At 28.3% G+C, this 23,829-nt stretch overlaps 3 long non-coding RNA genes across 13 annotated transcripts in view; 2 read left to right on the top strand and 1 right to left on the bottom strand.

The window, feature by feature from the left end:
* LOC107447505 (uncharacterized) overlaps positions 1 to 23,829 on the bottom strand; it is a 290,115-nt gene that overhangs the window by 72,844 nt on the left and 193,442 nt on the right. For 5 of the 8 annotated variants that reach the window (XR_001584536.4, XR_001584538.4, XR_015430901.1 and 2 more), the window contains one exon: positions 12,552 to 12,574. The exons of the other annotated variants lie outside the window; for them this stretch is intronic. This is a non-coding gene — a long non-coding RNA (uncharacterized LOC107447505). The remainder of the gene's footprint in view (positions 1 to 12,551; positions 12,575 to 23,829) is intronic. 8 annotated transcript variants of the gene reach the window in all.
* On the top strand, positions 1,828 to 6,380 carry LOC147801119 (uncharacterized). The gene is made up of 2 exons (XR_015430757.1): positions 1,828 to 2,164; positions 4,564 to 6,380. It is a non-coding gene; the product is annotated as an uncharacterized LOC147801119 (long non-coding RNA).
* LOC107447506 (uncharacterized) overlaps positions 20,908 to 23,829 on the top strand; it is a 92,680-nt gene continuing 89,758 nt past the window's right edge. Inside the window, exons 1-2 of one of the 4 annotated variants that reach the window (XR_011638363.2) lie at positions 20,983 to 21,191; positions 21,285 to 21,361. This is a non-coding gene — a long non-coding RNA (uncharacterized LOC107447506). Of the gene's footprint in view, positions 21,362 to 23,829 lie in introns of all 4 variants that reach the window. The other 3 variants (XR_015430906.1, XR_015430907.1, XR_011638362.2) reach the window with 3 other exon arrangements.

Here is a 23,829-nt window from a genome sequence, read left to right as displayed (position 1 = left end):
ATAATTGAAAAATTATTATATTTAGCTTATTTTATGCTTATTAAATACAGCATGTAACACCGGTGTCTTTTTCTGCGTTAGTGGTAAAAGTCTTCCAAACACGAATCATTTCCGAATTGTTCATATTACTAATTGTTCAATAGCTCGAGGAACCTTTTAATGGCTCTAAGAATTCTACGTCCGGCTCGCACCGACTACAATGCTGAGATAAAATATCCTAAGTGGTAGGCAGATCATGGGCAATGGCTAACCTCCGAAGGTTTTCACTTTTTTCCTCTTCGAGTAACGCAAATGCGGGTTAGTTGCGTCAAGAAGTTCTCCATTTAAGCTAGTTTGGCCCAGTGCTTGATTCAGGAGCTTTCCTGTCTTCTGAGTTGAGTTCAAAAATTCTACGATGTTGAACATTAACAGTCGTTAACTCAGAATTGGATTAGCTTCGCAACGCAGGTCATAAAATAGCTCTAGGAAATATTTAATGTATCAAGGATTTATTTTAATGGCCTCAAAAATTTGCTCCAAACATTTTTAATAGCAATTACATTAGAACCTTGAATCAAATATTCGATGGATAAACTGGAGATACATGTATTGCATTTAGAGCCCTTAGGTTGTCTCTAAAGTATTATAAATGAGAATAATATACAGTAGTCGAAGTGGACAATAATTGAACAATGGTAAACAATTTATATTTAAATCCAACAAAATGTTTGTGTTTTAGTATTAAGCAGAGTTCCAAAGTGCTTTAAAAATATTTGACGGAATGTAACAACAGGAACTATTATTATTATATCTGTGACCACCAGTAGTAATTGTTATAATATTTGTTACCACCAGTAGCAATTGTTATAATATTTGTGACCACCAGTGGCAATGGTTATTATATTTGTGACCACCAGTAGCAATTGTTATTATATTTGTGACCTCGGGTACATAATATTTTCGAACAAAACTGCACCTATATGAGAACATGGTTCCCGTGAGTCTTGTCAATTTTAAAAAGTGGTAACGAAAATTAAAGTAAAGTTAAAGTAAAGTTAAAGTAAGTTAAAATTAAAGAGTGGTAATTGAAAATTTAATTTCTGTGTAACCAGCACTAACATGTTTTTCTAAAGAAAGTACACCATGAAAATTCAATCTATTAAACCACTTAATTGCTAGTGGTACATTTAAATAAGAAATATCCTTAAGCATTAAGCTTAATTTACCACTACTAAAATTTTTCAAGGACCACTGGAGCCCTGAAGAACTATAACCATTGTCTTAAAAGTATTAAAAATGAAGATATTATAGAGTAGTGGCAGTGTTCTAGATATAATTAAACAGTGCTAACCTAATAACGTTTAAAACTATTAATATATTTATGTTTTAGCAATAAACAAAATTTTAAAGTGCTTTAAGAAATTTTAAAAAGTGTTGACAATGTTCTGATATATTTTGGAAAATAGGGAAAGTGGATCTCAAAGAAAAGTTCATTAAATAGAAAATTCACTTAGCTATTTGTAAGTTATTTTACGAAGAAATTTCCAAAATGTTCTTGGTTCCTCGAAAAAATTCGCTAAATACAGAAATTCGTTAAATAGATGTCCGATTGTGTGTGTATATATATATACATTATAATCTCGATAATTAATACATTTTTGTCAGAAATAATAGTTTAAAAGAAAAATATTTTTAAAAAAATGGGCAAAGCAACGAATGATACTCTTCCTAAATAAAATTTTGATATAGCAGACAAAATTCTCTCTTCCAAAACCCGAAATTCCCTAGGGTCTTTCCTCTCCTCTTGCCCCTGAACTAATCTCTTTCGCTCAATTGAAGTCTACACTCTAAAAACTGTACCTCTGATTTCAGAGGCACAAGCTAAATGTACCGTGTATTTTCTCGCGTAAGAGGCACATAACTAATGTGCCTTTAAAAATGAGAGGCACCACGAGAAATTGAAGGCACCAAAGCAAACGCCAGTCAATGCGCGGTACGAAAAGACTTTTGTGCCTTTCATTTCTTTTTCTTCGGTACGATCATGTAACGGAGAACAAGCGCATGCGCACATCAGTGAAAAATTTTATGACGAAATACGTTTTCTGTCCCTTCCCATCCACGCTACCGATGGAAGAAGTTTGTCTACAAATGTGTTCCATCGATGTTATAAAAATGCTTGAATTTGGTAAGTTTAATACTTATATCTTATTTTTATATTTATTCCTAAGTAACGACGGCATCTTTTTTATTAATACATTTCAATTTTTATTACTGAATTATTAATGCTACAAATCTTATAAAAATGTTTAAGCGAGAGAGCTAACCCTAGTTATGTTTACATTTCTGTTGTAGTTGTATTATTTATGTTTTATCATTATAATATTAAGAGGAATGTTTTTAAAGTGCCCTATATTTGTTCTGTAGTGTTTGATTATAATTTTGTATGAGGTTTTCAATGTGGCGATAGCTATGAATAAGAAATCATTTTTATTTGAAATACCAATTTGCTTTTTTGTTTATCTTAGTTTACATTCGAGAGCTATCACAGAAATTCTCTCACAGAATGATTGAATAATTTAAAAAACAACGAAGAATGTTTTCGAATTTTTATTATAATTATGAAAAGTATACTTTCAATTATTAGCTATTTTAGAAAACAATTGACATTGATATCTAATTATAATTATTTCAAACTGTTACTAAACTTACAGTTGATATAAACCTGAAGAAAAAAATAAGATTATGCTTTATTTATATTTTAAATATGGTGTAAGCATGGGAGAAAAAGGCAATCTTCTAATGATTTATAAATTTTTAATTAGTTATTATTTTTTTTGAAAAAGTAATGTTTAAAAATGTTTTATTCTAACATCACAGCTTTCAGTGTATAATTTCAAATTTTAGTTTTGAATTTATGACTCAAAATAGATAACATGGGATATATAATTATTTACGACTGTGAAACTCCTTTTAAAAATTGTAACATTTCAAATTGAAATTTAATTTATTTGATTTTTAAAAAGGATTAATAGCTTGCTCCAGGGTGCTCTTGTGGCACAGCTGGTTAAATTATCTTTCACACTGCTTATTAGAGAACTAGGGTAATGAGTTAGATCCTGGCAATGTATAAAACAACTGGCGTGTATACTTTGCATATAAATTCCGCCACAACTGAAAGTTCTCTCATTGGTTATCGTGCAGAAGATTCAAACGAGCTAGCTCAAGCGGAGTCCACTTTATCTGACCAGTATCAAAATTACATGGCATTTTAACCATGGCCGTTAAAAAGTAAAGCCCTAGAAATAGGATTTTTGGTCATGGTTGAGTGATGGGCGGTGATGAGTACCTTGCTCTTTGTTTAAAATAATATAATGCCAAGTACTTAACAGCTTGAACTTTTTGAAAAATATTAAAGTATTGCTAACTAGAGCAGTTTAATTTACATAATTTTGATATCAATAACTATATATAAAAAATAAAAAAATTATTTGCATAACATTCATTGGATCACAAATGGATTAGATATGCAGAATCGCTGTTGTGTCACTGGCATTTTCCCTTAATGCTTTATCGATATATACTGAATACTTTATTTAAAAAACATTTGGTACTTCATATTCAATGCTCAACACTTTATACTCCATGTTTTCTTGCTACGAAAAGCTACCTAGTAAAACTTTCTAATTCAGCATCAGTGATAATAATTTTTAGGAAACTTTTATTTTTTTTATTGTTATTGCTACCTTACCTGTGTTACTTAGAATAACATTATCAAAAAACTTTTATTAATCTATAACTAATGCTTTTCCTGAACTGTAGTAAAAAAAATATGAAGCGAAGCAATTTTGATAACAATATTTAGAAAGAAAATATATTGATTGTAAGGATTGATATGTGTATAAACTTGATACAGTGAAATTTTTTTTTTTTTGCTCTCTGAAAGACAATTTAATGTTTGTGTAATCTAAATTTATATTATTAGTATAACTAAATGATTAATAGTTTTTTTTGCTGTTACTTTTTGTCTCGACTGTGTTCCAGTAAATGCAAAAAAATGTTTTTAATTATTAAATATTTTTATAAATAATAAATAATTACTTTTCGATTTACATTTGAATTTTCTTTGTTGACTCCAATTTTGTTTTGTGTTAAGAACAATCCTTGCACTTTCTTATGTATTTAAGCTTAGATAGATTTACACTTCTTTTTTCTGTAACATGTTGAATGCCACACTAATTTTACATGGCTTGTCCGTCTGGCCAAAATGATTTTTTCAGTATATATTACAATTATTTCTTCAAACCATTTTAGTAATAATAATATAAAAAAAAAAATTAGAGCATTAAAAATTTATTCGAGTTATGTGTTTCGAATAATCTAGGCACCAGTCACCGGTGACCCCTATGGCATTCAACGTGTTAAATTAGTTCAATAATATTATATATAAAAATTATTTTAGCTAAACCTATTCTTAATGTAATAAAATCTTCATGAATGTATTTGTGTACATTGTGATAGAAACTTTTAACAACTTATTCAAATAAAATACTCTTACATTGATAAGTCCTGTTTTAAATGTTCTAGCCGAGATGAATGCATGACAAAACACTGACATGGAGAGGAAAACCACTAAGCCTGCTACAGTTAGTCTGGCGTCCAGGGGACTCAAACCCATGATCCAACTACCTCGGAGGATATTTTACATCAGCACTGTGGTCAATGCTAAACTATAAATAATGTGGATGCTGTGGGAAGGATTTGATCAGGCCTCCTCTGCAAATGCTTTGCCCATGTACCTCCCCCGGCAAAGTGTTGAGCATTTTTTCTTCCAGATACAACCTTTAAATGTCCGTTGCTATTTCTCTGAATTATTGTGATTCTGTATTAATAACTAGTGAAAACTAAAAGAAAGAAAAATGTGTGTCATTTGATTTTTTTCAAAATTTGGAAAATGTTTTAATAAAAGTTCTCTGCGAAACATGTGGACTTTTTTTATAAGGGTCTGCATTAAACGAATCTTACCATTTCCAAGTAAAATTGACTTACATTACCAAGTAAATTGTTCCACTCTGTAAAGCAAATTTATCTATATGTTATCACCTTTTACTATTATATTTTATTTTCTCATTATAGTGCTAATTTTTTTAATTTTGTTTTATTTTAAATTATTATAATTTTTGTAAATTTGGTTTTGGCTATTCTCACTGGTTAAATTACTCATTGTATTAAGTGTGTTTACCATTATAATTTTGCTTCCGGTGTTGTGTTTCCATTTTTTACCTGCACTTTTTCTTTATTGACCTTTAATTATGATATTACTATATATATATACATAGCCTATACTAAGTATTTCAAATTATTTGCCAGATTTTAAAATTCTTAGCCAAAGGAAAATGTTAGAAATTTTTTATGATAGATTTTTTCTGTAGGAAACTTTTAAACATAATACAAATTTATTATAAATTAATTATTTTATAAAAATGCAAATAGAAATTTAGAGTCATTTTGCTGTTGGGGAGGAGTAAACGTGCAATGAATGGGGGAGAGATTGAAAAATGCAAATGTTTTATCGTGTTTGAGGGGAGGAAATAAACATAGATTGAGGTTTATTTTTGGCAACGTATTAGATTAGTGTAGTAATATAAAGATAAACCTGAATCGACGCTATGTTCTGCGTTATTAAATTAGTGCATATATTATTGTCATGAAAAAATATTTTTTCTGCTAAAATAATCTGCATCTTGTTTTTCGTTTGAAAACAGCTTTCGCCAATACTTTCCCTCAAAAGGGAACAAGGTCTTTTTTCTTCAATTGTAAACTAGCCATTGTACATTTTCTCTATGGGCTAATTTTATTTAGTACATTAGATTGTTGTAATCAAGTTTAAGTTAAAATAATTTTTATTTTAATAATATTTATAAAACAAATGCATGTTTAATGATTGGGGATAAAAATGCGGAATTTCACGATTTTTAAAATACTATAAAAAATAAAAATTCTGAAACAAGCTTTCAAAAAAAATTGCAAAATTCTTTTCATATATTCAGAGCTCAAATAAAATTGTCAATTAAGTAATATTAAGTACAGTTAGTTCTAAAAAAATTGAAAGCTAATGTTCCCAAAATGGGAATGATGGCGCCTAATGGGTTAATATGCTTCGCCAAAATCAGGATTTTAAAAAAAAATTCATTTCAATAGAAAGAAATCTTTGATTTTACACTTGTAAAGTCATTTGATTAAACATATTTGATGTTATAAAACATACAAATTGTTCAAAATCTACATCTATAATTTTAAAATATTGTGAAAGTTCTATATTTTTCCATATTTGTGTGCAACTGTTACTAAATTATGTAATATTGTTCTTTATGTGTGAAAATAAAAGATATTAGATTTCATGATATTTAGTGTTTAATTTTGATTCTTATAAAGCTATTTTATTGAATCTCTAAATATTTAAAAAATATCTAAATTTATAAGAAATTTCCATTTTGAGGATACTTTCTGGAAAAAAAATCCATGAATTATATTGACTTGGTTTAACAGAAATAAATATTTTTTATACCTATATCTGATTAGAGAAACATCATTGTAATTGTTGAAGTATCATTAAACGCTACATAATTAAAGAAATTGTATAAATTTACATATTTTATAATTGCCTATGAAAAAGCATTAGATGGAATCCCTTGAGATGATCACCTCAAGTGGCCAATATTCAAAGAATTGGGAAATATTTTTCATTAAGAATTATTATAATTAATATCTTGGTAATAGTGTAAACCCCTTTTTATATGAAGTGCAAGCAAATTACGAATGGGTAAAAAAAAAAGTGTGTTCAAATCTGGTAAATAACAGGTTTTGGTTCCACTAAATGCTTATTTCAATGAGTGGTTCATAAAAGCAAAATCTAAGGTACAATGTACCTTTCAAGCTAAGAGGTACATCTGATTTTGCCTCTGAAATCAGAGGTACATTGTGCCTTTCATTTTTAAAGGTACGTTGTGCCCTTAAAATTCAGAGGCACAAACGATCCAAATGTGCCTCTGAAATCAGAGGTACATTGTGCCTTTCATTTTTAAAGGCACGTTGTGCCCTTAAAATTCAGAGGCACAAGCGATCCAAATGTGCCTCTGAAATCAGAGGTACATTGTGCCTTTCATTTTTAAAGGCACGTTGTGCCCTTAAAATTCAGAGGCACAAACGATCCAAATGTGCCTCTGAAATCAGCGGTACAGTTTTTAGAGTGTAGGACTCCGGAATTCATTCGGGAATGGGGAGAAAAAGCGACCAACCGGATAAAAACAGTAAATTCTATATAGAAAGAGATTCCACTAAATGCATTTTTGTAGGGGCCTTAAAGTCCCTTTTTTATTCTTCTAAAGATATCACTGAAAATCTCTCCCAGTAAAGTGAGGAGGTTTATTTTTTTATTGAGTGGCATTCAGTTCGTAAGTTCATCCTAAATGGAAGCGAAAATTTTTCGTATGGCTTTCAGTTATTGTACATATCAGGGGCCTAGAATTAAGCATATTTTTCAACGTTATATTATTCACAGTAGGTATTTTATGTGCGCAGAATTAAGGTGACCAGCTTCTTCACAAAAATAATAAAAACTTGTTGTAAAGTTTCTAAAAGAATGTTCGAAAACTTTCCCCAATTATTAGAACGAAAAATTATTTAGAAGAATTATAGAAAAGAAAAATTATTTTTGTTAGACAATCTCTGCTGGATATTTTCGTGCTTTCTTGGAATATTAAATTGGAAAGGAGAAGCAGTAAGTTTTCAAATATCCGTTTAGATATCTACCAATTTTGTAATTTTCTGAGGACGCAGGGCAGATTACGCGTAACTGAGCAATAATTACGCTTAATTAATTTAACCAATTATATACCAACATTTGAAAATATTCCAGAACAAATTACGGTATAAAGTACCGGGTGCATCATCCGTAAAATCCATTATTACCGTAAAATATAATACCATAATTTCTACAGTAATATTTATTTAAAAAGTGTGATTCTGTTGGATTACGGTAATCATCACTGTATAACTTACGGTATATCAGACTTTTTGTTCAGTAAACATGTTCCAGTAAAAATGGATTTTATAGTAAAAAGTACCGACACCCTGATTGCAGGCACTTTTAACCTTAATTTGTTACAGAATTTTTTAGCATGAATGTTCTCATTTTAGGAATTTGTTCTTTGAAAAGCAAAAAGAATGGTGGTTTAATTATTTCAAACGTTTATTTTATTGTTATATTATTTTTTGATATATTAAGTAGTTCGTGTCAGGCATAAATATGTTGCTTATTTAAATGTCTTAATGTTGATCTGTAATCAATGGATTTCAATTTTTTTTAAAAAAAAATAACGATAATAACCAATAATAAAAAATTGTTTGAAATACATATGCCCTTGCACTTTTCTAAAAAAACTTCACTATAAACTGTAGCACTTGTCCCCTTAAGTGAGGAATGGGTCAACCCCCTGATATCAGATTTTTAATGGAACGAAAATAGAAAAATAAATATTATAATTAAACAAAAATGTTTAACCCTTATAATAAAGCTGAGTGGGTGTTATAATATTAGCACTTTACCACTTTATTCCGCATCGTTATTTAGCACTTTACCACTTTATTAATTACCACTTTATTCCTTATAGATCGTAATTCTTTGATTTTACATCCAAATAATGAACCAACATTTCAAGATTGCAAATACTTTAATAAAGAAAAGGACTTTGGCATTCATATTTAGATTAATTTGTTATTATTTAGTATTGGCTGACTGTCCCTTAAATTTTGAAATATCGCAAAGTTGTGTCGATACTTTTAATATACGTATATATATATATATATATATATATATACTTCTTTCGAATAACTTTCTTAACAGAGTGCAAAGATTAAACTGCATTCGTTTTTTGATGACAGAAACACGTTTAAAATTTAAGCCTAGATTGCAAAGGTTTAATCACATCAAAATACATTTATATCCTTTATTTTTGTTTTTCAATCAATTTCTCTTTTTTGCTTTTACCAAGTTCATTATACACAATCCAAAGCCTAATAAATTTCTTAACACTTGACATTATTGATATCTTTGGAGACAAGCAAATTTTCGCCTCCCTTCTATTAACAGCAACGACAGCTTATCAGTCTTGTTGTTATGACAACAGAGGCGACATATTTGGGTCTGAATACAAATCGGGGACCCGAACGGAGAAGCCGGGCGTGATAAATAGTTCCTTCAAAGGACAGATTTGACCAGTGGGGAAGTTGGGCGGGTAAAAATGATATATGTCCAACATGGACGCGCAGTGACTGGGTGCGTTAATTAAACATGCATTCTGATTAAACGATATGCGTGTCCCGCACACCAATATCGCGGCGGTTTTAATTTCATAAACACTGCGGAGCTCGAAAGATACCGTGCCTCTCAACTAAAGTGCCTTTATCAGCATAATGCAAGAGCTTACAATACACCCTCTGTGAAAGAGGTGTAAACCAACATATTTTTCATCAAAATAGTCGCCGCTTGAGGCTTAAGTAGTTCGGATGCTTACTTTAAAGTGTTATTAATCTGCTATATACACATTTAAGAATAGAAAGAGACAAACCATACATATTCCCTCCTTTTAATATTCTTAGCGTAATCTCTATAGTGATGCAACCAAATGTAAAAAATACAAAAAATGTGAAAAATGCAATGCAAAAAATTCAAAATGTTTAATGCAACGGCAGTAGTTTTCCATTTAAAGTTAAAATGTTGCAGACAATATATGTTGAAATACATTGCAAAAACCTTTATAATCTTTCAGCGTGAATAGCTATAGAGATGGTATATTAAACAAACAAATTAGCAAAAATATTCTTGGAGTTTAATACAATGATGTGACATCAGTGTTCCATTAAAAAACAAAATGTTTGTAGCCAATATATGTTGGAATATGTTGTAAACAATATATGTTAGAATACATTGCAAAAACATTTATAATCTTTCAGCGTGAATGGCTATAGTAATGGTATACTAAATAAACAAATTTAAGAAATATTCTTAGAATTTAATGCAATGATGTGACATCAGTGTTCCATTAAAAGTCAAAATGTTTGTAGCCAATACATGTTGGAATATATCGGCTACAACATTTATAATATTTTTAGTGTGGATCGTTAGAGTTATAGTATGTTAAACAACCAAATATTAATGTCTAAATATTAAATCAATGTTTTCTGAAATTTAATTGTATTTGTTATTATTTATCTTCCTTCATTCAAAATATATTGAACTAAGACTCGATAACTAAACTAAATTTAAACTGGATTTTTCATAATATAGTGATAGTGACATTTATTTTAATTACATATTCATTCTACTTTACTACAAGATAGTAATATTTATTAACGTGATTAATGCTCCCAAACAAATATGACATGCACGAATATCAAATAATTTTTCATGAAATACAAAAGAAAGGCTTTTTGAGAAATAACAAATATATATTAATTTATATTATTTCATTTGAATAAGATTATATTAAGATTCAAAATAAAGTAACTAAAGTGTATGATAAAAGTTTTTGTTTCTTAATTAACTTTATTTTAATTACAAATTTACTAATAGTCGAGGAAATATAAAAATGTTTAAGCACACCCGAGATTTTAAATAAAATATGCAACGAAGCCATTTTCATTTTTTTTTTTTTTTATTCGAGCCTATAGTTTTATTTTAACCACGTCTCAAAAATTTATGATTGTATATACACTTTAAAAGATGACGAAAATTTAATCTTTTCTGACATACTGTGATGAAACAAGTGGGTTGACTCAGAAGCAATCATTATTATTTTTAATCAAAACCATTATATCTGATCACTACATATTTGATGAATTTTCTTCTTGTTCAAATTTTCATTCCGAAAATCATTTGAAATAATCTCTAATATTTACTTAGGAGAGATTACTTTTGACAGATGCATTTATTTATATATAATTTCATCGCAATATCTTAAGAAAAAGTAGTTTTACTAAGTTTAGAAAACAGGTGTAATACGTGCCACAAAATTCGTGATAAAAAATATCATAACTACTAGCTCTGGCTGTGAAATTGCTTATTGATAATAGCTATTGAAAAACCCATCCTCAAATCTCAAAGAAAGTTCATGACTTCGGTAGGTGACAGCAAAACATTTTTCATTTTATCGATATCAAACTTGTCCATTTTTAGCATTAATCTTCGATGTATTATATGTTATCTTCTCCCCTTAAAGAATTTCTTTTCTACTTATTATTTTGTTCCTGCATTTTGATTGAAAAGCCGAGGGAAAAAAATAAAAACTGGGCAAATATCATCAGTAATTAGTCATTTTTCGCATGTCTATTAGCTAAGTGAGAAAGGCGGGTAAATGTACTGCTCAGTGATTGGTTGAGAATGAAACGGCGAAGAAGCAAGGCGCTTTGGTGTTTACATTGGCGGCCATGTTGAATATTTAATGATTCTCCGCCATTGGTATGGAGCGGTACTCAAACAACTGGGACTTGTTGTTTTATGGCCTAATAAAACCACCATTTACGCGCTTGATAAACGGGTAAGGTCAGGGTTAACAGTTCATTCAGAATCTTTGAAGACATTTATCTGTGTTTATTGCCCATTTAAACGGATGAGACCGTTCTTTCAATTTAGATCAATCGAAAATTTTTATTGTAATTTATGCTGCAACTAATATGTCTTGAAATATCATTGTCTGAAGAATTAACACCCTATAATGAAGATTTGTTACCCTAGTAGTATTACTTTTAACACTCCTAATATTTATATACCCCATCAGCAATAAATTTATGACTTGAAATTTGTTTATTTTTTTCAAGTGAAGATGCATGATTTTGCAATGTTTTGTAGGATTGTTTTGGCGAAAGAGAATAATTCCGTTCTTTAAATAACTTTCCACTTACTGTGTTAAATATTTAGATTTGAATGGTTTAAACAAATATAAATTAATATTCTAAAGCTATTGCTTTAGAAGTAATTAAATATTTCACAAATATATGCTAGAGGGTATAAAGCAATTTAATTAACAATTATAAATTGAGTAATGCTTACGTTTAAAGTAAAATGCTAAAGTAAAAATGTGCTTTATAATGCTTTTCAGACATATTTCAATTATTTTTTTTCTTCTTGTAATAGTTATAAACATATACAATATATATATATACAAATATATATATATATATATATATATATATATATATATATATATATATATATATATATATATATATATATATATATATATATATATATATATATATATATATATATATATATATATATATATATATATATATATATATACATAAGCTTGTAGAAATTACAACAATTTTGTAATGTAAAAAACATTCGGTATGTTAAAAATTGTAAGATTTTTGTCTCATAAAAATTATTCGAACCTGCAATAATTTTAAAATCATGTGACTCGTTGAAGGTATAACATATTCAGAATCTTATAACAGTTAACATATTGAAGTTATATCCAAATCGTAATAAATAGCTCAAAAAAAGTACTCACATATCTCAATGAAACTTCAAAATCTGCAAAAAATAAGAAAATGTTTTGTAATAAACTTATAATTATAAATAAATAAACAATCATAGTAACAGTGATAAAACGCATACTCTTTATTTTCCATGCTTTTAACTCGTTCATTCTATTTTATTCACACTATAGGAAGAAAAAACGGGGAAAAACTATGTATATTCATTCAAATCAATTTTACTTTCAAAGGAAGAAAATCGTTCTTTTTGAAATATACATATCAGTTACAGATATATAAAGCTTTGAGTATTTTATAGACAAAATTGGATAGAAAATTTTAATTTAAAATATTTCATAGTTTACGAATAATATATTACCTTTATTTTATATTTTATATCCGTCGTTGAACAGCCGACCCAATTTTGGGTTTACGACTACTAAAGTTCAACTCTGTAGCCTTGTAATTTTGAACCAATCCAGAAGACAAGGAAACTCCTGAATCAGTACCCCCAGAGATATTGATTTGTAATAGGAACATGGAGGACTTTGCAACTCGACAGATTTAACGTGCATCAGTGACCATTTACTACACGGGGAGTCTTCGGTTGGTGGGGATCGAACTCACGATCACTTGGACATGGGCCCAATTCCCCACCAACCAGGCTATCCCGGCCAATATACTACTTTTATATTTTATAACCCAATTTTTGGGTTTACGACAACCAATGTTCAGCTCCGTAGCCTTGTAATTTTGAAACCATTCCAGAAGACAATTGAACTCCTGGATCAAGTATTGGGAGCCGCAAATATAAATAAAATTTAACTTAAATTTATGATGAGTATTTAATCTGTTTCATACTGATAATAATAAGAGCATTGAAAAAAAGTAAGTATATCATCAGGAAAATGCTTTTTATTATGCCCTTTAACTTACTAAGGAATTTCGGTATTTAAAGAAAATGGTTTTCCTTGTTATAACAAATGTAATGCAGTAATAATTTATTTAATAAGAATAGAAAGAAATACGTTCTGCGATAAATATAAAAATCATCAAGCAGTTTATTGTTTAGGTTCGTTATTTCTAGTAAAATTTTGTTTTAAAAATGCCTGCTTTTGCTCACCATCTGTGGAAAAATTATCATGCCTAAATCTCAGATGTTTTTAGGGCTTTTATATCAAGTAATAAACTTTTTATAAGTATTTTTCATATCATTATGTCAAGAAATTCGGATTTATGGAAATTTACGTGGAATGTAGTTTTGCTTACATAATTTTATATTTCCGTCTCTGTAACTTCTCCAAAACTTTATAAAAGTAAAGTTAAATAAATATAAATAAAGCTACTGTACAGGCATGTAAAAAAATTAATTAAACATAAATATAAGTGATACAATTTAGATTTATCTGATAATATTATTATTTACATATAACAAAAACAATTTCTTACATTTTATTATTTTAATTATATATTTAAAAGAGAATATTATTAAATTTGTATTAGTCCTAGTCTTTAATGGAAAAGATAAGGATTAATAATTTTTCACAGGCCTTAAAAATTTTATTGTGGTAGTTAATTTATGTTAAAGCTAAATGGATACTAAATTTATGGGATAGTTAATTTATGTTAAAGCAAAAATACCTATTTCTCATTTAGAAATCTAATAGGACAGAATTTTGATACTGATGTATTTTATTTGAAAATTAATGTGTAGTGACGGTCACAAATGTTTGTAAAATGATGGACATTTGTCCATTTATTGTTAACACTTTTTAAAATTTTTAAATCCGATCGAACACTGTTTTCATTATTATTCAGACAGAAATAAATAAAAATTCAAAATATTGAATTCTGTAATGATTCCTAATCCAATAGCATTATTCGAAGAGTGAAACTCGTCACTTATTTATTTCGAATAAATAAAAAGTGGTAGCAAAAGTATGTTGCTATTAATCTATTTCAGAAAGAGATACTGCATTGATAACTATCACATCATGTATATGATACTGTAGGTAGGTATCGAATTTCATTTGGTAGTTAACCACTTTAGCGCACTCGAGTTAATTCGAGCGCGCTAAACAGGCCAAACAGTGCACACTCGAGATAATTCGAGCGGCGTTGTATTTTATGCTGCTATAATTTTTCACTCTCGAATATAATCGAAAATTGAGAATAACAATGTGAAAGCTAAGAAAAAAAATCGTTTTATTGATATTTATCATTTACATAGGATTGTAAGCTATAACACTTATTTATTCAAGAATAAATAAGTGTTATAGCAATTAATGTAAATAATTTATCAATTGTGATTCTTGGATTAATAAATTTAATTTAGTAGATTTTTATCCACCACTATTTCTAAATAATTCGTAGGCTTATATAACTCACCACTTTATAGTACTTATGTCATGCTATACCTTTCAAAAAGCAAGCAAAAATAGTCAAATATTTCCAAAATTTTTTACCTTTTTCTTAAAATTATTTTGGCATGTCCGGAGCAGTTGGCATCTCTGAATATAGCCTTTATACATGGAACGAAAGTGCAGTATATCAAAATTGTCCACCAAAAGAAAAAACAATGTTCTAAAGTGTGTTTTTTTATATTAAAAGAAAATGGATTTTTTTTTGGGGGGGGCCATTCTTTTTAAAAAAATATGTGCGTTAAGGGGTTAATCAACTTAGGGGAAAAATCGATCATCTTAAATCAAATACTTTCTACCGGTTTTTAATTAGGTTGTTTCCCCTAGACTGCTATTTAAATAAAGCGGATTCCATTTGATTAAAAAGGAAAACCAATTAGTAAGTGACAAAAATAATTGTTTTTCGCTCTTACGATAGATATTGTTCCATTTTTGATAGGAAGAAAAGACGTATAATGACTGATTTAAAAAATTTAGGCATAAAAACATACATTTTCCCTCTCCAAATGATGCTACTAAGGTGGTCTGGCCGGAACAAAAAAGAGGGATTGTTCTAGAAATACGCACGCCCCATTGACATAATATCAATGGGAAGTCGAATCAGTTATAGAAATTACAATAGAGGGACCAATTTTAGTTCCACTAAATTAATAATCCACTTGTTCACAGTAGTTGTTACGTAAATGAAAGTTCTGAAAGTTATCACGATACAATATTAATTTGTTGAGGGAAAAAGAAAATCTATTATATTTTCCCACAAAGTGAAGATCAAATAGCTTTAGCATGGACTCTATAAGATCATGTAAGTACAAGGTTTTGAGAAAAAGAAATGCGGTTGTATAAAAAAGATAGATAACTCACAGTCACGTGACAATATGAAAGGTATAATCATTATCGTATTAAAGCGTGATTTTTTATATCCATATCGTAGATATTTTTTCGTTAATACATCCTTAATGATCAAAGGACTGTATCCTTTAATTTAATCCCCCACCTTACACTTCGCGCCAATGTTTCTACATTTCGCTTCTTTTATCACATTTCCCACCCCCTTTCCGTTTGCCCTTTTGTCCATTAGGGACAGATTTTTTTTCTCAAAATTATTAGTGTGGATGAAGAAAATAAAAAAGAAAGCCCCCGGGAGACGAAATAAAAAAAAAAAAAAAAACAGAAATCGAACTGTCCACCATTTTTTTGCCAACGCTGTGGGTAAAAAAAAAATGCAGTGGGAATGAGTGTATAAAATTGTTATTCTTATTACTGTTATACATCTGCTTTTCTTTTTTCAAAAGGAAAAGAAAAAAAAAATCGATTTTAGTGTACAAAACATTGCTGGTGAAAAGTGGGGAAATTTTTTTCCGCCTGGTAATTACGAAATAATGAGATCTTTTTCTCTAATCCAAATAGTGGTTTCTCGTAAAATTCGATTTGATGTCAAAATAAAGAGATCGCATTAAAACGGGAGAAAAAAAAAACTTTGCTTTATGATAAGAAGCATGCTCATAGAAATGAAAAGCTTTTTTTTTTTGGTACATTCCCATTTAGCCGAATATCAGACAAAAATTACTCTCTTATCCTGCTCTGAAATGGTCGCCAAGTTTTGGCTACAACAAGCAGTGTCGCATGTGAAAAACTAAAAAAAAAAAAAATCTCAGGATGGGGTGAATTCGAACTGTAAAATTCGTAGCCATTTTATGGAAAGCATCTATATATTGTATTTACACAGAAATTTATGGCAAATTCAAAAACCGGCCAGTAGCAATATAGCGCTTTTGCTCGTCGTTAGCGAAATCAGGATCCGATGCAGGAATACCCTTAATAAAAGCAAACTTCCACACAGTAGATTATACACTGCTGAAAACTTTGAGCCACGTTACACCAAAAATCGGGATTCATTAGAGGGCTTAATTTTAACATTCTGTGGAAGGATATAGCGGAACTACAGTAATATATAGATTATTTAATATTTCATCTAATTGTTAACAACTTATTAGGTTAAGTTCGACTTGTTTCTTTATTAGCTAGCCATTAATTGATACTAGGAACAACACTTTGTTTAAAATAGTACTTAGTTGCCTGAATCGTGAGCATTCCTAAACGTACCTGTACGATTTAGGAGCAACGTATCAAATTCAACTACTGAACAGGTCGAGTTTCAAGTCATTTAAATTGTACTTCACCAAAACTGTCATAAAGAGGCTGAAAACTATTTCTGGACTCACTTTCACCTATTAATAAATTTCTCATCTTGTGAGTGAGGCTTGAAATAAGATTGCTACAACTAAGAACAATGTTTAGGATTTGACTATTCTGATTCGTCAATATTCAAATTGAAGACTTTTTGATGGCAGAAAATCTCATTTTATACGTGAATTAATCCGGAAAAAAAAAGAAAATATGAGATTTAATATCTTTATGAGATTGAGATTTAATAACATTATGATGAAAATTATTTACTTTAAATCAATTATTTTTCAAATTATTTTCTTTCCGTGGAAGAAAAAGCTGATGTTAAAACATTTAAGTGGCGAGCTTCTGGTTATTCAAGAAGTAATTATTAATGTAATTATTATCTGGCAAGTCAAGCAGTAATTATCGATCTTGTAATTATTGAATTGTAATGTGATTTCAGAAACCGATCTGTTCATGTATCTGAAGTTCTCATGTTCATGTATTTCATGCTCATGCATATTCTATGCTGAAGGCTTTGTTGGTAATATATATGCTTCTTTCGAACTAAACAAACGTCTTTTAAACCTTTCATACTTATATTTCTTGACATATCTTTGTATTTTCTTTTAGTTTGATGCTCCTTTTTTAATAGAAAATGTGCTTCAAATAATATCCTTATTGTCGAAAAATATCAGAAATTCGCAAACTGTCCGCTTCTATGTTAGTAATATGTATGCTGTCGGTTTAGCTTTTTCCTGACTAAACAAACCTCGATTAAACATATTTTATTTATATTTTTTGACATATCTTTGTATTTTCTTTTAGGTCGACGCTCATTTTTTAATGAAAAGCAAACTTCAAATGATTTTCTCATTGTAAAAATTATGAAACATTCGCAAACTGTCCGCCATTATGTTTGTAATATGGATATCTATTAATACGATGTAAGTAATACGATGCACTCTTGAACTTAGTTGCAAGTAACATTGTGTTCCTTTAACATTTTATAGGCATATGAATTCGTTACTATACTTGAAACAATACAAAAATTTAATATTACATTTCAATAAATTGTTTTGAGCTTCACGTGGACAATTTATTCCCTTAATTATAAATATTCAATATTTCTGAGGTTTTCGGGAGCAGGTGCTACTAATTAGACAACTGGTTCCCTAAATCGTACCACTTTGCAGATCTTGCGAAAACAATTTTCGATACTTGTTGCCTAAATATTAATACCAGAAAAATAAAAAATAAATAAACAATTAAATGAAAAATAATAATAATAATGTAAGTAGCTAAATGAATGTATTTTATTACGAAAATGTTTCAAATGCAACTGTCAGTGATTTGTGACTGATAAAAATTTCAATGTGAAAAGCAATGCGACTAGTCAATTCTTATCTTTTTTATTCTTTGACACTTCAAACCTATTTTCACCATACATGCCTTTTTCGCGTTAGTGACTAGTAAACTATCATTACCATAATCGTTATAGCTTTTAAAATACATAAAATAAATAACACAAATAATGATGCCAAATAAATTAAGCTAAACTCATTTTTTTTATATCTCAAGATATTTTTCATAATTCATTCATATTTTTCATAATAAAATATCATAAAATTCTTGAGAATTTTATTTTACTCGGAAAAGAAATGTTTTATTATTTATAGTTATTATTAAATGGAACTTAATCATAAATTATCTAAGAATTGTTTAAGTAAATAGTTTAAAAAATAAAGGATCTAATAAAATTCATTTGTTTCTAAATTATAAGGTTTACAATCATACTAAAGATTGCACATCAAGGCATGCATTTATAAACATCCAATAATGGGATAGATTTCCGGGAAGGGAGAAAATCCCTAGAGAACTGGGTGCCTAATTGAAATTGATTAGTCTTTACAATTAAGCGAATGTAGCGAGTTAATTCATCTTTTGTGACAAATTGATCAAGTGATATAACAATTCAGATTTACTGTGCAAGTTTCTAATTTAACGTCGTAATTAATCTTTATTGATAGTTATTTATTTAACTACTTTTCACATTTTTAAGAGTTTTCTTTGGTGAAGTGTTAAAAAATATAGTTTTGTCAACACTGTAAAAAATTCCAGATCAAATTGCGATAAAAATTACTAGCACTCAGGGTGCCGGTACTTTCTATTGTAAAATCTACTTTTATTGGAACATGTTACGAAACAAAAAAATTTGATACACCATAATTTTTATAGTAATGATTATCGTAAAACCACTGAATCATTCTAATTAAGTAAATATCATTTTAAAAATTACTGTTTAACATTTTACGGTAAAAAAAGGATTTTACGGATGATGCAACCAAAGCGCTGGCTGGTACTTCATGCGAAAATTTGATCCGAAATTTTTTGCAGTGTACTGAATTGATATTTTAGAAATCTTGATGCTGAAACAATAAACTTATAAAACTATACTTAAGGCCTGTCTGGCAAAATCAATGATTTTTTTTAAAAAATTTTGATTTAATAAATCAAATATAATATATAAACTAATATATATATATATATATATATATATATATATATATATATATATATATATATATATATATATATATATATATATATATATATTTACCTATTCTTTGCTAAATTAAAAGCATCCACTTATAACCAGGGTGACAACAATCAGTGAAAAAAAAAGTCTATTACACTATTATAACTGTCAACTTGAATGATCCTTGGGAAAGGTTTTACAAAATGGTTGTAAAATCTTAATATAAGTAAAAAGAATTTTCCAAAATTATTGATTTGACACTTTTGAATTATTTATTCATCATGGTGTGTTACTTTTGAATTTGTCACTTTTGAATTATTTATTACCAAATTTCAATCGATAAAATTAAAACGGCCCTATGAAACATTTATTACCTCTTTTTTATTTTTCTAGGCTATAAAAACCCTGTCCCTAAATCTGTTTCGAGTAACATAATGATTTTTATCACTTTCTTGCTCTAAATTATGCTTGTTTTGAATTTTAATTTTACTAAACTATACTTATTTTTCTATTTTAAAACATTATTACTAAAATGATATTTATAAAAAATATATTAAATGGATCCAAAATTGAATTTTCAAGAAAAAAAAAAAAAAAAAAAAAAAAGGAAACCATTTTTTAATTAACAATTTCTGCGAAATAAAAAGCAACTGGTATTCCCAATTATGAATTAAACGTTGTAACATTGTATTATGGTATGTATATATTGTTATTGGTAGAGTTTAAAAACATGCAAATGTTAAAAAGGCACGAAATAGGGTGTGAACACTTGAATTGAAAAGCCATTAACTACCATGACATGACCACAAAACGCCTCCAAAAGTACCTTTTCACAAACTAGTCCTGAATCCCTAAAAGTTTTGAAGGACCATAGAGATTTGACCTTAGAATAAGCTCTTCCATGGAGAGAAAAAAAAAAACTAACAGGCATGCATCTTCCTTTTCATCCCAATCTTAAGAAAAAGGTAGATTTGAACCACGTGGGTATGTGAAGATTTCGATCATCCCCATGCTATTGTATCTACAACATGCAAGGCGAATGGTGTAACAAAAGCTTCTAAGCCCTTGCTGCTTTTTTAAGCATGACTCTCTTTTTCTGCGCCTGGCTCTTCTTTTGTCGAACAGCAGGTAGCTATCAGTCCCCAAAAACAACGACAGAAAGCGATTTTTTTCCGCGTTGTTTTGAGGGTAATTTACGGCGTGACGGCCACCCCAAATAGAACATAAAAAAAAATTTTTTTTAGAAACTTCGCACCTGTATTTTTTGGAGAGTGGGAGACAAGAATCATTTTTTACCTGTTTTTTTTTATTTGGTGCCTATTTTCGTTTTAGGGGGGAATAAGGGGTTAAAATATTTGTTTAAAGTACCTCAGCGTGGTACTTTTCAAACAAATGTCTGTTGTTCCTAAACTTGATTTCTCAATCATTTTGTAACTCCACCCCTTAGTTAACATAGACATTTTGTGGCCAGACAGGAAACCAGAGTTAGTTGAAAGATCATTTTTAACATACTTCAGAAATTGAGATATGAAGTAGAATACATATAGGTAAATTCATAACTTAATGGACTTCCTTATTTTTACCCTCTTACTTTGAAAAATCTCCTATTTGAACTTAATTCGTGTTACTATCCATGATAGAGGAAAACATAACGCTTGGATACGGAGCATATTACAAGAATTTATTTTCAGAATGGGATGATATTTAAAATTTTAAGGTAATTATGATTTTGAATTGTCAAATTGTTTTTGTGTTTTGTAATAAAATTGTCAAGTATTTACATTAATAAAATAATATTTGTATGAATGAAAAACTTTTATATTTTTTATATTATCTTTTATATTATATTTTTTTAAAAACTTTTATAAGCTTTTATATTTCTTATATTTATGTACACTGAAGAAAAACAATATAATTATTTGTTCACTGTAAAATATTCCGGGTCAAATTACGGTACCAGCACTTTGGATTCATCATCCGTACAATCCATTATGCTGTAAAATTCATTTTTACTGTAAAATATTAAACCGTTATTTTTACAGTAATATTTATTTGATTAGAGTAACTCAGTGATTTTACAGTAATTATTATTGTAAAAATTCAATCAGTGATTGTGCTGTAATTATTACTGTACTGTTATATGACGGTATATCAGATTATTTTGCTTCGTAACATGTTCCGGCAAAAATTATAAGAAGCACCCTGAGTATCGATACTTATCGTAGTTTACTCCGGAAATTTTTACAGTGTAAGATTTCTTATTTACTAAAATAATTTCTTTTTGGCTTGAATTTTTCAGCAAAATATTTTTATTTATTTTTTTAAACTGATGAAAATAACTTTTTAAGTAACTTCATTTAAATAATAGAGAAACGGGTAAAATTTAAATGCAAATTTCAAAAATGTTTGTGAAACTTCGTACTTTTTTTTTTTTCTTTTTTTTTTTTTTGCTTCTATTTCGAAGGACTGGTGATTTTTTTTTAGGGCGGGGGGTATTTTATTTAATTAAAAAAACAACGTGAAAACAATAATCTATAGTTTATAGTTGTTTTATAGTTGTTTCCACTTATAATGTTACAAGGATTCAAATGGTAAAAAGAAAAAAAAATTGCAATATTGGTCATAGTTTATTTTTTTATCTCATTTGCTTTTATGAAAATGTCTTCTTTTGTTTTCTTTTATCTTATCTTTTAATCTTTTTAATCACATTTATCATTATTATCATATTTTAATTAAAGCTTAATTCAAATTTAAAAATCAAGTACTCAATTACATCGGTAAAAAAATACACTGTATTGAAGTTAATATGTTTCCTCCATATTTTTACTTAATTATTTTTTAATTCCAAATTATTTTAAATAAATTTTGCATATTTTGTTTTATTTATTTATTTCTATTGATTTTCTATGCATTTTGATGGAATTATATTTATTTATATTTATTATTTCGTCAGCAATGAGCTGCGACTTTTATTCCCCAGTTCTCAGTATTATTTGCCTTTATCACATAAATTATTTTCTATTACAAAAGAATAAATACAAGAAGTAAACAGTTTTTGATTAAAAACAAACAATGAATCGAAATAGAATAGTTTCTACTTCTTAATTGAGTTAAAATTGATGGGGATAACAAATTTTAAAACAAACTCCTAATAAAAATGCTCGAATGAAGATAATGCATGATTACTTACGCAAATTACGTTGAGTTTTGTTTTTCAAAAGGAAAAAAATACAACGCGAACTCAAATTATTTGCAGATGAATTTAAATGAGGGAAAAGAAACCAAACATAAAATGTCAGCTTTTTTTAAGATATATTTGTAAGACTGATTATACATAATAAGGGGTTAGAACTTAAAGAACACACGATTCAAATTGTTTTCATCTTCCTAATAAACAAGTACATTTGATTGACATTCACTAGTTTTACTTAATTTGCATTCAGAAAGATGAATAAAAATTGGACCACCACGCATTAGAGTTTAGGATATAATGATGATTTACAAAGTGTAATCGCCTGCTTTGATTCATTTGCATTTTGTGAAATTTTATAAATGTTTGAGTGCAATTTGCCGTTTATCTATAAATAGAATAAAGCAAACTATTTATTTCTGCTTGTATTTAGGAAATATTCTATATTGTGGTAATCAACATACGAATTATATGCAAACAAATTTGAATTATCCTTTTATCCATCATTGCATAAAATATATTTATTCTGATACAATTGTTTGAATTTCGTAACTCATTTTTCTCCTATATTGTTTCTGAATTCAGGGAAAAAACATTAACTTTATTTTTTTATTTACTCTGCTTTTTTTGTTATGTTTGAGATAAAAATATAGTTTTATTATTATTTTAATTATCCTATTTAAGCCTTTGGACACAAAGTGAATGAGCAAAACAGAAACATGACAATTGCGAATTATTTATAGAGAAAAATATTTTATTTATACTTTTCGGGACAAAGTTTTTGAAACAGAAACCCTGTTTTTAATATCAGATAAACACCAAAATTTTGATATTATTTCAATTTTAAGGATTTTCATTTTTTCAAAATAATGTTTTCTTTTAAAAAGCTTTTAGTGAAAATATGAAAAGATGTAAATTTATTTTAATATGAATAGTATAATAAATAATTGAAAAAATTTTTCAAGCTTAACTGCTCCATTTTTTACTGTAGCTTG

The sequence above is a fragment of the Parasteatoda tepidariorum genome, chromosome 12 (assembly GCF_982258835.1).
Source record: "Parasteatoda tepidariorum strain Cologne lab strain chromosome 12, Ptep-v5.0, whole genome shotgun sequence".
NCBI classification, from domain to species: domain Eukaryota; kingdom Metazoa; phylum Arthropoda; class Arachnida; order Araneae; family Theridiidae; genus Parasteatoda; species Parasteatoda tepidariorum.
The sequence above is the reverse complement of the archived record's forward strand: the minus strand, read 5'-3'. Positions and strand labels throughout refer to the sequence as shown.